This window comes from Erpetoichthys calabaricus, chromosome 11 (genome assembly GCF_900747795.2).
Source record: "Erpetoichthys calabaricus chromosome 11, fErpCal1.3, whole genome shotgun sequence".
In the NCBI taxonomy this organism is placed as follows: Eukaryota; Metazoa; Chordata; class Cladistia; order Polypteriformes; family Polypteridae; genus Erpetoichthys; species Erpetoichthys calabaricus.
The window spans coordinates 14,625,863-14,638,586 of NC_041404.2; the positions used below are offsets into that span (position 1 = coordinate 14,625,863).

General features: G+C 36.3%; 1 protein-coding gene and 1 long non-coding RNA gene across 2 annotated transcripts in view; both read left to right on the forward strand.

Annotated features, from left to right (window-relative positions):
* jakmip2 (janus kinase and microtubule interacting protein 2) overlaps positions 1 to 7,597 on the forward strand; it is an 81,757-nt gene extending 74,160 nt beyond the window's left edge. The window contains exon 22 of the mRNA XM_028812727.2: positions 6,527 to 7,597. The gene's annotated coding sequence lies outside the window, so the exon portion shown is untranslated. The remainder of the gene's footprint in view (positions 1 to 6,526) is intronic.
* Positions 1 to 12,724, forward strand: part of LOC127529612 (uncharacterized) — a 356,389-nt gene that overhangs the window by 153,806 nt on the left and 189,859 nt on the right. The window lies entirely within an intron of this gene.

The following is a 12,724-nucleotide window of genomic DNA, read 5'->3' on the forward strand; positions in this document are numbered from 1 at the left end:
CACATGTTCCCTTTTTATACATTCATGTGTCTTAGGTATCCTTTAGGTTCAAATCCATTATTGGTGTGTCCCATCATTCTGTTAATCTAGGCATTTCCTTAATTTCTCCCTGTAATGTAGATACCACCATAGCTTACTACTCTTCAATTGATGATGTGCCGTAACCACACTAAGCCTTTCTCCCAGCTCTGCATTTGATCTTTTTCCCCCTTTTAAAGCTCCATATACTCCCCAGATCCTTGTCCTCTCGATGCTCATGACTGTATTATTGTCCTAACATAATCTCTTGCTAGTTTTTTTCCTCTTCCGTATACATAAAAATGAGAGACTCTTAAAAACTTTAAATAACTGAGTGTTAAACTGAAACATTAAAATATTACTGCACATCACAAGACTGCTATTGTGGTGCAGTACTTGGAACTACTGCTTCATTGCTGCAGATTCTTGGATTCAAATCCAGGTCTGCTTGCTATTTGAAGCTAGTCAGCAGGTACACAATAGTGACACTGTCTGTACAATAGCAGCTGGTAAAACAAAGCCAGTAAGGCTAGGCAAAAACACAGTGTTATTAAACAAAATTCAGAGGTCTGCAACACAGTGACATGAAAAGAAAACATTTACCATCAAGAGGGAGAAACATTTATTTAAATATCATTGCTAATTAACTAAACTAAGCATACCGTACATGTAAGTGATGATATAAGAGCCCAGTGCTATCAATAGGATAGCAGGCTTGTCCAAGATGGAGCAGGAGATGGCAGCATTTAGGAATCTTAATATATTTTCTCCTGTTTTGGAATGCCCAATGCACTTTACTGGAAAAAGTAACATAGATAGCATATAAACCTATGGACATATTTTTTTTTTCCAGATACTAAATGCAGTAATCTTTATCAGCAACTCTTGATGCGGACTATGGAAATGACCTTTAAAGCTACAGTAAATGCAAGGCCAATGACGGATTTTTTGTAATGCTTCTCTGCACCATGCACATGATTTTCTTTCATAGCTGTGCAATAGGAATACTATTTCTGTTCATGTCATTACCCATACCATTAAATTGTAATTTTTCCTTTATTTCTTTTTAAAATCTCTTCACATAAGCATATTTCATAATCTCATTGTGCAAATTCAAAGGTATAGTCAGTAATATTTGTGTCTTGGAAGACATTTAAAAGTTTTTGTAAGGCAACAACCATCTTTTAAGGCAGTTTCTCAGCTACTGGGTTGCAACCCACATTTGGGTTTGTGAACGAGGATAAGAGACAGAAACCAGCGTTAAGAGTTGGGGAACCATCCCTGTATAGTGTACAGTACTCAGCCCAAAAGTCAGCACTGCAGTACCAGTCGCGAGCATAACAAAAGTCAAACTGGAGATAGAGAACAGTTGCCCAGGGGAGTCGGAAATATCGTCATCGTGAGTGGATGGTAGGTTGATGCGTAAGTGTGAGGTTGTTATTGTCTTCGGTGTGTCAAGTTACAGTTTGTTGGGTTTCGGTTTTCTTGTTTCCTGGCGAAGAAAAGAAAAAGGCATTAATGCGCTGTCCTGTAACCCTGTCTTGTGTTTTTCCACACTCCTTCGAGCCCGTAGGCTGCCCCCTACTCACTCGTGTGTGACAGGTTGCAGCATTGCTTGATATTTATCCCAGTTTGTATCTGTGGATGTTTCCTGAATGGAGCTCTTCCATTCACATTTAGAGTTACCATGGGGGTAGTCAAAATTAGAATACACATCTGAGGACAACCCATTAAAAAGTGTGTAGTGAAAAGCAGTGAAATCCTGCGTTACTAAGCCTAGTCCCACAGGGCTTCTTCCTAAAACATCCACAGCAAAATTCCTCCAGTCTGTTTGTTTTAAACTGCTGCTGCAGTATCAGAGAGAGAGCAAAGATACTGAACAAAAGACTTGGCACTGAGGGAAAATAAAAAGCTAAAATTGCTGGTATCTATTCAGGAGTTTGCTGCTATTTTCTCATGGCATGTTTAGATTTCCTATTAGACAGTAATGATAAATTTCTGTAGTTATTTGCTTTGAGGTTCAGTCAGAACGTGGTTGTTGTGCAGCCTCATCTGTGCATTTACTGATGTTGTTAGTCAGATTTGTTGATTCAGGTGTTTTGAGTACTGAAATATGCATCTCCAGGGGCTCTTCGTAATCTGTTCTCTTAATGGAAGTCCTTTTAAAAGTGTGACACACCATTTACTTCAAATGCATATATTGCAGTTCATATCTTCATGAGTACAACTACCATTTCTTTCAAGCTTACATTGACTCCTACACTGTTGTCATAACTCTGAACAGGAGCACATACAGGACCTGCGACAACATATTGTTCACATTTACCATTCATCTGTTGATGCCATCGAATGCCAATGTATAATCTGATGCTATAGAAAGGGTTTTCCCTTGCCACAGGTTATGTTTATTTTTAAAACTGTTTTTGTTTATTTTTAAAATGTGTAATGTATTCTTTGCATACATGACACACATTTATATGTCTAACAGGATTTTTGTAGGAGCACCAGTACACCTGCCTATCCATGCATTTATCTAATCATCTAATCATAAGGCAGCAGCGTAGTGCACAAAATCATGTAGATAAAGGTCAGGAACTTCAGTTAATGTTCATATCAAACACCAGAAAAGGGGAAAAAAATTATCTTCGTGATTTCGACAGTGGCATGGTTGTTAGTGACAGACAGACAGACTGGTTAAAGTATTTCTGCAACTGCTGATCTCCTGGGATTTTCATGCATAACCATCTCAAGTGTTTGCTCAAAATGGTGTGAAAAACAAAAAATCCAAGTGTGAAATTTACATTTGGAAGCTGTCATTGTGAACTGTCAATATGAGGTCCAAAGAGCTGTCCATACAAGTAAAAATGGTCCATTATTAGACTGAGAAAACAAAACAAACCCTTTACAATAATAGTAGAAATATGAGGAGTGGTCAAATTAACCATTTGGTACCTTCCTAAAAAGAAGGAACACACTGGTGAACTCAGCAACCACAGAAGACAACTGTTCTGGATGATTGCAGAATTCTGTCCTTGGTGAAGAAGAATCCCTTCACAACATTTAGCCAAACCAAGAACACTCTCTTGTAGGTAGACTTATCATTGCCAAAGTCTACAATCAAGAGACAACTTCATGAAAGTAAAGACAGAGGGTTTACCACAAACTGCAGACCACTGGTAAACCTCAAACATAGGAAGGACAGATTAGGTTTTGCCAGAAAACATTTTTTAAAAGCCTGTCCAGTTCTGGAACAATTTTCTTGGACAAAGGAAACTAAGATCAATAAATACCAAAATGCTGGAAAGAGAAGAATGTGGAGAAAAGAAGAAACGGCTCATGATCTGATGAATACCACATCATCTGTGAAACATGGTAGATTCAGTTTTATGGCTTACTCATGCATGGCTGTGAATGGAAGTCAGTCACTAGTGTTTATTGATGATATGACTGCTGCCAAAAGTAGCAGAATGATAAGGCTATGCTATCAGTTCAGATTCAGCCAAATGCTGCCAAACTGATAGGACAATGCTTAACATTACAGATGGACAATGAGCCGAAACATAGTGTGAAAGCAAACCAAGTGCTCTTCAACACAAAATAAGTGGAATAATCTTCAATGGCCAAGTCAATCAACTGACCTCAACCCAATTCAACATGCATTTCCCTTGCTGAAGACAAAACTGATGACAGAAAGTCCAACGAACAAGCAGCAGTTGAAGACAGTTGCATTAAAGGACAGGTAAAGTACCACCAAGGTGGAAACCCAGCACTTGGAGATGGCCATGGGTTCCAGACTTCAGGCAGTCATTCACTGTAAAGAATTTTCAATCAAATATTGAAAATGATCATTATATTTATGATTATGTTAGTTTGTCCAAATACTTCTGGTCCCCTGAAAATAGGGAGACCATGCATAAAAAGTCTGTCTTTTCTAAACAGCTCATACAATATTTTTGTTAAACCCCTTGAATTAAATCTGAAAGTCTACACTTCAATCACATATTGCTTGCTTTATTTCAAATTTTTTGTGGTGGTGTACTGAGCCAAAATGATGTAAATTATGTCATTGTCCAAAATCATATGGAGCTGACCTTAAGTAGCTGACAGTGATGAAAAGAGTAACAGAAAAGAAGCTTTTACAATTAACTGTAATGTGAAGTCAAGCAAAATGACACCTTTTATTGACTAACTGAACAGATATGCACGTTTTCATGGCAGCCAAGGCCCCTTCTTCAGGCAAGATGTAATCTTAACTGTCACAAAGATTTTTGACTTTCTGAAATTAAAGACTCTCTCAGAGATTGAGCTTAGAGTTGAAGATACTTAGTTTGAGTGTCTTTTTAACAGGACAAGGTGCAAGCTCTAAACTTGAACTGCTGCTCAAAGCTGTCTTAAACTGTTAATTTTGTCATATGGCTGTAAGGTTGCACTATCCTTTATCTCTTGGTGCATTCTCGTACTTCTCTGCTGACAGTCTCAGTTACAATCGCAAATAGTAATTCATCAAAAAAACAGGTCACTTAATACAGCACAAAATGAATCTCAAAATTGAACCTCCATGTGTTATTCAGACTGTATTTCATTCATTCTTTTACACTTATTTTGTCAGGGATTGTGTTGGGGGAGCAGTCATTCACTTGTTTCTTTCCTATTCATTTATTTATTGTAAAAGATTGCATAGTTGAATGTGTGAAACATTTCCACAGTCAAATGCAAGCAGAGCAAAATAAAATTTTCTGAAAACACTGACAACCTACAACAAAAAATAGTAGCACATATCTGTGTTAAGAAAGGTGAAGTGAAAAAACAGCCTTATTCGACAAACCTATTAGCTGCAATGTCAAGTACTACTGAAGTCAGATATTTAAAGAATTATTTAAATATTAAAGATCAAACAAGGTTGGAAAAAGGATGGGTTGGACATGTATTTGTATTTTATTCCAGTTTTGGCCTTAAAATAACAGAAGCAGGAATACTGATTCATAAAGCAATTAATTTTGTGACCATTGTGTGACCTCAGAGGTGATTTCTAACTTATTGCATGTTTTAGTAGTAGAAAAACTAAATGAAACTAGACTACTGTATTTCTGATAAACCTAACTGAGGTGATAAGGAATTTATAGGTATTCTTTTTTAGTGTTCAGTATGCACAGTCAGAAATGTAAATGGTTAGGTGTTTTAACTCTGTATTAAACTCTGATTTGATCAGTCTTCCCCAACCACAGCCAAGTACTCTAAAGCTATCAACAATTTTGCACTTCTTAAGGATAAGAATCTGGATGTTTTTCCATCTATTTTCCCAGACATTTTACTTTTCTCTTCAGTGCACAACTGTTATTTGTTGTGTAATCATGCCACAACAAAGCACATAAAGGGGGAAAAGCCTCCAGAAACTTTACACAAAAAGCCAGACCTACCCTTAATTGTAATCTGGACCCATCTGGAGCACTGGATTTGGCCATACCCTAGGCAGCCTAATCCCTACTCACCAAAAGTCAAGCTTTGGCCTGAAGAGTCATAGCCTTAACCTCAAATCTAAAAAACTAAACAAAATACTAAGTCTGATTCAGAAAAAGAGCTCAAACACCAGGAAAAGAAAAAAACAGTGCAGAACAGTGCAGAACCTGAACATATCCATACCAAACCTAGAGACAGTAACTTATCCTGGAGCCAGAGGCTAAGCTATAATATGATTTGAATAATTTGAAGAACAGGGCAAAGATAAAAATACAAGACTGCATTTCTAAATCCAAAATATAAAACCTAAAGCTAAAAAAATACAACAATACAAAAACTCTTCACACAATGAGAGCTCTTTCTGGTTTTCAGAAAGTCAATCAAACTGTCTGGACTAAGGGACAATTTCTAATACTTCGTGGTAAGGAAATTATATCACTTTAGTGATGAATTTAGAAATCTATATTGTAAGCATGATCCAATTCTACAAAAAATCTCCAAAGTATCAATAAAATTGATTCAGTGGACTTCTTTAAATAGAGAATCACATACTGGAAAATGTAAGTGGAAATTCAAGGAGGAAACTAGGAACCACTTATTCACACTGAGAGTTGTGGAAATCAGGAACAAGCTACCGAATCAAATGGTTTTAGGCAGATGAGTAACAGGTTTTAAAATTTATCTGGCTGCAATATGGGGACAAGTAAGTTGTTAGCTAGTTAAACAAGAATGATGGTCTTCTGTCATTCATAAAATTTCTTAAGTTCTTATTATACTGTAGTGTATATTTTATTTACTACTCAAACTTATTGTATTATTTAGCGGTATTATTAAGTAAGTATTCTTATTTTCTGCTATTTAAGGTGTCAGTGCTCCATACTTTTAATTAATCATTTTGAACTGTATAGGAAGCTCAATACATATTCATTAGTTTCTTGTTTTTTCAGGTAAATAGTTTTGCTTTACAAAATGAAAACTTTGCACTTTTGCATTTGAAGTAATCTTTTTTAAATAATGTTGAATTACCATGGCTCTTTTTCCTTTTTTTCAGATGTTATGGCAGGTATGGAAAATGTGTGGAAAACTCACAGTTTCAGTTGAAAAGAGAATGGACATTTGTTTACAGCAATTATGATTGCAAATCTCTTGCATATTTTCTATAAGCCATTTACAAGATTGGTTTCTTGACTCTTTCTATAAAATCCAATCTGAATTTACAGTATATGCTGCAATAAACTTAACTTGCTAAATAAGTCATGTGAACGTTCTCTTATGGCAAAATTAGGTAAAAGCACTCTCATTTTTGAAGAATAAAGTAATAGACTGATAATAAACCAAAGTCTGGAAGAGGATCTTATCCCTGCTGTGCAGGTTTCCACTGTGTGCATCCCATTACAGCATTCCTAGAGGAACAGCAGAAAAATGAAGACCGGATTATTTCTTCCAGAGACTGCAAGGTCAATAAACCCGCAGATCACCTGGGCTGTAAAAAGTCTTTATATGCAGGGATTACATGTCTCAGGAACTGTGACCAAGGTGATGTCCAAAACACTGCAGCAGAAACAGAAATCTTGACAAAGCAACAGTGTGACAGATGCCACTGACCTATGGAGGTCACTATGAGGCACGAACCGCACGGAAGGATCTCCAGTTGTGACCACTTTGTCTATTAACACGCTGAAAGGAACACAGAAATCAAAGCATGATGAGAATGATGCATTTTTGAAGATTTCCATTCATCCCACAGCTGTACAACTTTTATCCAAACCTTTGCCCAAATAGATGTTTATATGTACAAGACTGTGATGTGCTGTTTATAGCACTCAGTTTTATTTTCCCTAACTTTACTGTTAATAGTTATACAGTTATACTTAACCTCAGATTTTTTTTTCCTCTTAATCCTTTTGCAGCTTGAACAATGATATGAAATTTTTATTACTTGTAAATTAATATGTGTATATATCCATTGTGGTGACAGCTGCAAATAATTGCTACCATTTTTTTGCAAGATAAATTCAGGAGCATTGCAGTTTGGTTTAGAAGAATGAATTGGTATTTACCAGAGGGTGGTTTATCAATTTGAACTCTTAAAAAAACTAATAAACAATATTTCTGAGTTGTTTTTTCAGTGGTGTTATCATGAGATTGTTGTCTGAAGAGTGCCTTCAGTGAGGTATTGCAACATATATTATTTAGCACACCACCCAAACAATTCTAAAAATCTGAAGTACTCAGTTTTAATTTTTTAATAAATTATGCATTTTACTGGTGCAATTAAGGCCGGAAGCCTTTGGCCTGAATTAGCGTGCACTCTGCAATGAAAGCAGTTTTGTACAGAATGGTGCCAGACAGTACATGGTGGTCATCATAAAAGAATTCATTTGATTTAGATGAATGTTTAATGTGGGAAGTCTCCCTCTCTTTCTCTGTCTGCATATGTATATCTACAGATGATTATTTAGCAACAGTTCACCAGTTATTTTGCTCAAGTACCTCAGAAGACTATTGACAGCCATATGGGTCATTACTATCAACTGGAGACTGTTTGAACTTCATTTTCCTCTCCAGTTTTACATCTGTGTAGCCTTTAAAGAACTGACCTGAGTTGAAAGAGAATGAAGCTGTTAACATGGCTTATCATTGAAAATGTGAACACCCCAGTTGTTGGTATGATCTGCTGCTTGTTATTTAACATACTTCAGTTTTCCTTTAGGTTGAAAAAATTTGAAAAAGGAATAGGTATGTATATTCATTGCTGCTGAATAAGAACAGAATTGTGTAAAACTGATGATCTTAGTCACTGCTTTAAACATTCAGAAGTTTTCTGTCCAACATGGATTTAACTACTATGTTTATTTATTTTATTATTTGATTTGTCTTTTTTTAAGAGATGAGGATCTCCCTTTAGCTGTATACTCTTATTACTATTGCTTGTACCTCAAGTAACATTGAATCTGTACTAATATAACAATAATCATCAAATCAATGTAAGAACTGAGGATTGAGCACTGAAAACCAAAAATGGTCACTTATTATGATTTATTGCACTGATGTATCCAGAAGCATTTACATTCTATGGCAATGATCACATACAACTGCCATTCACTACCAGATTTTTGATATGTGACCTCACACCTTATTAAGGGGAAAACAAACTTGCAGAATGTGCTCTCCAAAAAAGCATATGTCTTCTTTCCAGGAAGAGAGGTGTCATACTATACTTCTGAAGCTCCGACAGCTTGTAAGTTGACTACTGCTGCCTTGTACCTGTCCTTCTAGAAGGCCTTCTAGATTAAAAAGCCTGAAGAGTTATAATGCATATTACATCCCTGCTGTAATATGAGAATTTGGCATGCATTGCCTCAGTGAAACATGGCTGACCCCAACAGTTTCTGTCAATCTGCTGCATACATAGTGCAGTAGATTGTGTGAATTGAATTGCTGATTCAGCTTCACAGGTAAAGATTGAGGTGTATGCTTTTTTGCCAGTGATGTTTGGTTCATGGATATGAAAGTCCTCTCTAAGTCTTGAAGTCTTGTGCACCCCGCCTACTATTTTCCTGGCTTAATTGTGACTCTGCTCCGATATTATGATGGCCATACACATACTCTCACTGCTAATAGTGAAGCACCTCAGAATAACTTCAAAGTGTCATCAGTAAAAGTGAAAACATCTCCCAGAAGCTGACTTCATCATAAAGGAGTACTAAAACTGCTGCATTTTAAATGCAGGGTTCACCATAGCAGTTTTAGAAAGTCTTTTTTCCTACCAGAGGAAATAACATCATGGATTACTTCTGTTTCACTAATGAAGGGGTGTACCACTCCATGGCATGTCCGTACTTTGGTAAGTCTGACAACACCTCTGTTCTCCTGCTTCCTGTTTGTAAAAACTTAAAGAACATAATGCCTACCATAGAAAAGATAGTGTTGGTCAGATGTTGCTTAGTAACAACTTGTGAACTGCCTTGAACGATCTTTATTGTGCGCATTCAAAGGTTTCCCCGCTGATTTTAGTGGGTATGCAGAATTAGTTCTGCAGCAAGAACTTTGTGGTCTGCTGTGTGCCAACCAGGAAGACTCTATTGAATCCAAAAATTCTTAGATCCATTATATTGACTCTTGCATTTACGTAAAAATGGACATCTGTATTCTAGCATGATGAATTCTAACTTGTACGTGAAAAAGTTACTTATTAACCTGAGAAGACAAGTAATACAATGGCAAACTAAAAATACAGCTTAATGCACCAGATTTTACATTTCAATGCCTGCATACTGACACCAAGTGTAAAGGTAAGATGTTGTCAAGCCTTCTAGTCCAATTTAGGGTCATGGGGGGCCAAAGCCAATCTTGTGAGCAAGGGGTGAGGGTTAACCACATTGGACAGAGTATAAGTTGACTTAATGGCCACATTTTAGGGAATTTTATGCTGAAAAAATGAACTTAAACACAAGAAGAACATACAAGTAGGCGGTGCCCATACACCGCATTTAAACCCTGAAGCTGGATCTGTTAGGCATGAGCACTGGCCACTGCATCATCATGCTGTCCAAGTGTAAGGAAAGTATAAAAAAGACACTTAGCACTGGTACTTCACTTCCAGATGAGCTGAACAGTTTTATATCCATTTTACACACAAATAAAGAGCCTTCATAGAAACTTTTTGCAAACTCCAGAGCTAAGTGCACAAGACTTCAAAGAAGGTAAAAAACTACCAAAGCAGTTGGTCCAGACAATGTCTCACCCTACATTCTTCTCAGCTAACCACAGCTGTATTATCATTGCCCCAGAAAACCAAAGAAACCTTTGAATTGTCACTTACTTGTCTGGATATGTTGGGCTTGGATTGGCAAGTAATGGTTTTTATTAACTGATCATTTTGACTGCAGAAACAGATTCCCTGGGTTACAAATAATTGTCCTCCTGGAAGGGACCCACAGCACTTTTGCCAGACTGAAAAGGCAGACTAGCACCTCTGCCTTCTGAGATGAGTAGAAATCTTTATATGGCAGTCGTAAAAAGCGTTTTGACAGATGACATCATAGTATCGTATTCTTATTGTCTTGATCTTCATATCAGGTGCATTAAAACAAAACTAAATTCATAGTCATGTTGGTTTTTATAATTTTTTTTATTGACAGAAATTGAGTGCCTTGACTACTGAATAAGCTAGCAGTCAGTACTGATTCTTGTATTCTAACTGAAAAACTTCCAACCACATCATCTACACAACGGGACAATCGTACTTGTCGGTGAGGCTTTAGTTGATGTCAGACACCATTATTTTGTTTTAATAGTACATTTCTCAAATAAGGGATGGATTTTTTTCTTTTTCTAAACAACAAGTTGCATTTTTCTTCAAGTACTTGTCCTGATTTTCTTTTTTTACCTGTATATCTTTAATGCAATGTATGAAATTTGTAGAAAATGGTGCCTGTGACATCACACAGTGATGCCCTTACCACAGCAGTTCTCATAGTTTTGCTGGGGCTCTGTCCTTGGCTTAAATTTTGTCAATTGTTTCGTGTTTACATGTTTTGTTATTTTTATGAATGAAATTGTTTATGTTAATGTCTCTGTCATTGTTTAATAATTCTTCATTGGATATCTTCTTTGTTTAATTGTGTGTTCTCTTGTTTATTCCTTTTGATCCTTTTGCAGGTCCTCCTGATAAGACAGATGTGCAGGTGACTGAGGTGGCCTACTTTATGGTTTAAGCAGGCTCCCTGTTGTAGCAATTAGTTTATTTTCTTTGTCGTTGGGCCCTGTTTATCTTTTCACTAACATTGGATTGTATTAAGTAGGTAAGTAAGCAGAAATGTATTTATAGTGCATCTATCATAGACAAATGTCTGAACAATAACACATAGAATAAAATGAAATATCAAAAATATAACAAACATAAAACATAGAATAAAATGAAATATCAAAAAACAAAATACAAAGCAAGTTTACCCAAATGCCTGTCTGAACAGACACGTGTTAAGGTGACACTTAAACAGTTCAGTAGTTTCTTCTAATCCCAGCGACAGTGGCAGACTGTTCCATAACCTTGAAACAATTTCTTGAAATGCACAATCCCCACGTTTCTTTAATCTGGTATGAGGAACTGAAAGGAGATCTAAATGAGCAGATCTAAAAGCACTGCCTCACATGTAATGTTGAAGGAGGTTTGTAATACATTGGGGAGTTTGACCATGCAGAGCTCTGTAAGTAAGTACCAGAATTTTGAACTGAATCCTAACTTTTACTGGGATCCAATGTAGAGTGTGTCAAATTTGCTGAATGTGGGTCCATTTGTGTGAATGTGTTAAAAGCCTGGGAGCTGCATTTTGGACAGTTTGAAGACGAGACAAACCAGCTTCACGTAGACAGGTAAACACGGAACTGCAATAATCCAGATCGAATGAGATGAAAGCATGGATTAGTATTTCCATCCCAGTCCAAGTAAAAAGGAACTTGGATACTTTTCTTAAATGAAAAAACAACAATGACTGAGACACCTGACGTGCTTCAAAACTCAAAGATTGTTCAAATATGACACCTAAATTACATAAGGATGTGTGAGAAGAGGTGGAGAAACTTGAGAAACTGCCAGATGCAGAACAGGAGGGGCAAGGATTAAAACCTCAATTTTCTGAGTATTTAAGTAGTTGGCAGTAGCCAATTATTCACCTTTTTCAAACAGTCGACCAAAGAAGACAACTTGTGTAGTTCTTTCGGTTTAATAGGACAATAAGGCTGAATATGGTCAGCATAAAAATTAGGTAAAATTTGTTTTGGAATTCTTTGATTTTGTATTTCTTGGCCTTTTGTATTCTTTGACACATTTTGTATTTTGGCCCTCAGTTTTGCTAGGCCTATTTTCCATGTTTGCATTTTGTATTCCTGGGCCTATTTGGCATTTTGACTTTTGTATTGTGTGGCCTGTTCTTCATTATAGTATATTTGTACCTTGACCCTTCTTTATTACATGTTCTTCTTGTCTTCTGTATTGTATTTTATATATTAGCTTTTTGTATTGTCTTAAATTTATTTTGCTTTATGACCTAATTTAAATAGTCCTTAATCAATTGATTTTAAGTAATTAATCAATAAAACAGTGAAGCTATTATCCTTTAAATTTTGGGGCTTATGATCTGCAAACTGCAAGCAAACAAATCTATATAAAACCATATTTATACCAACAATACTATATGCTGCAGAATCTTCGGCAATACTAAATAAACAAAGATCTAAAACAGCA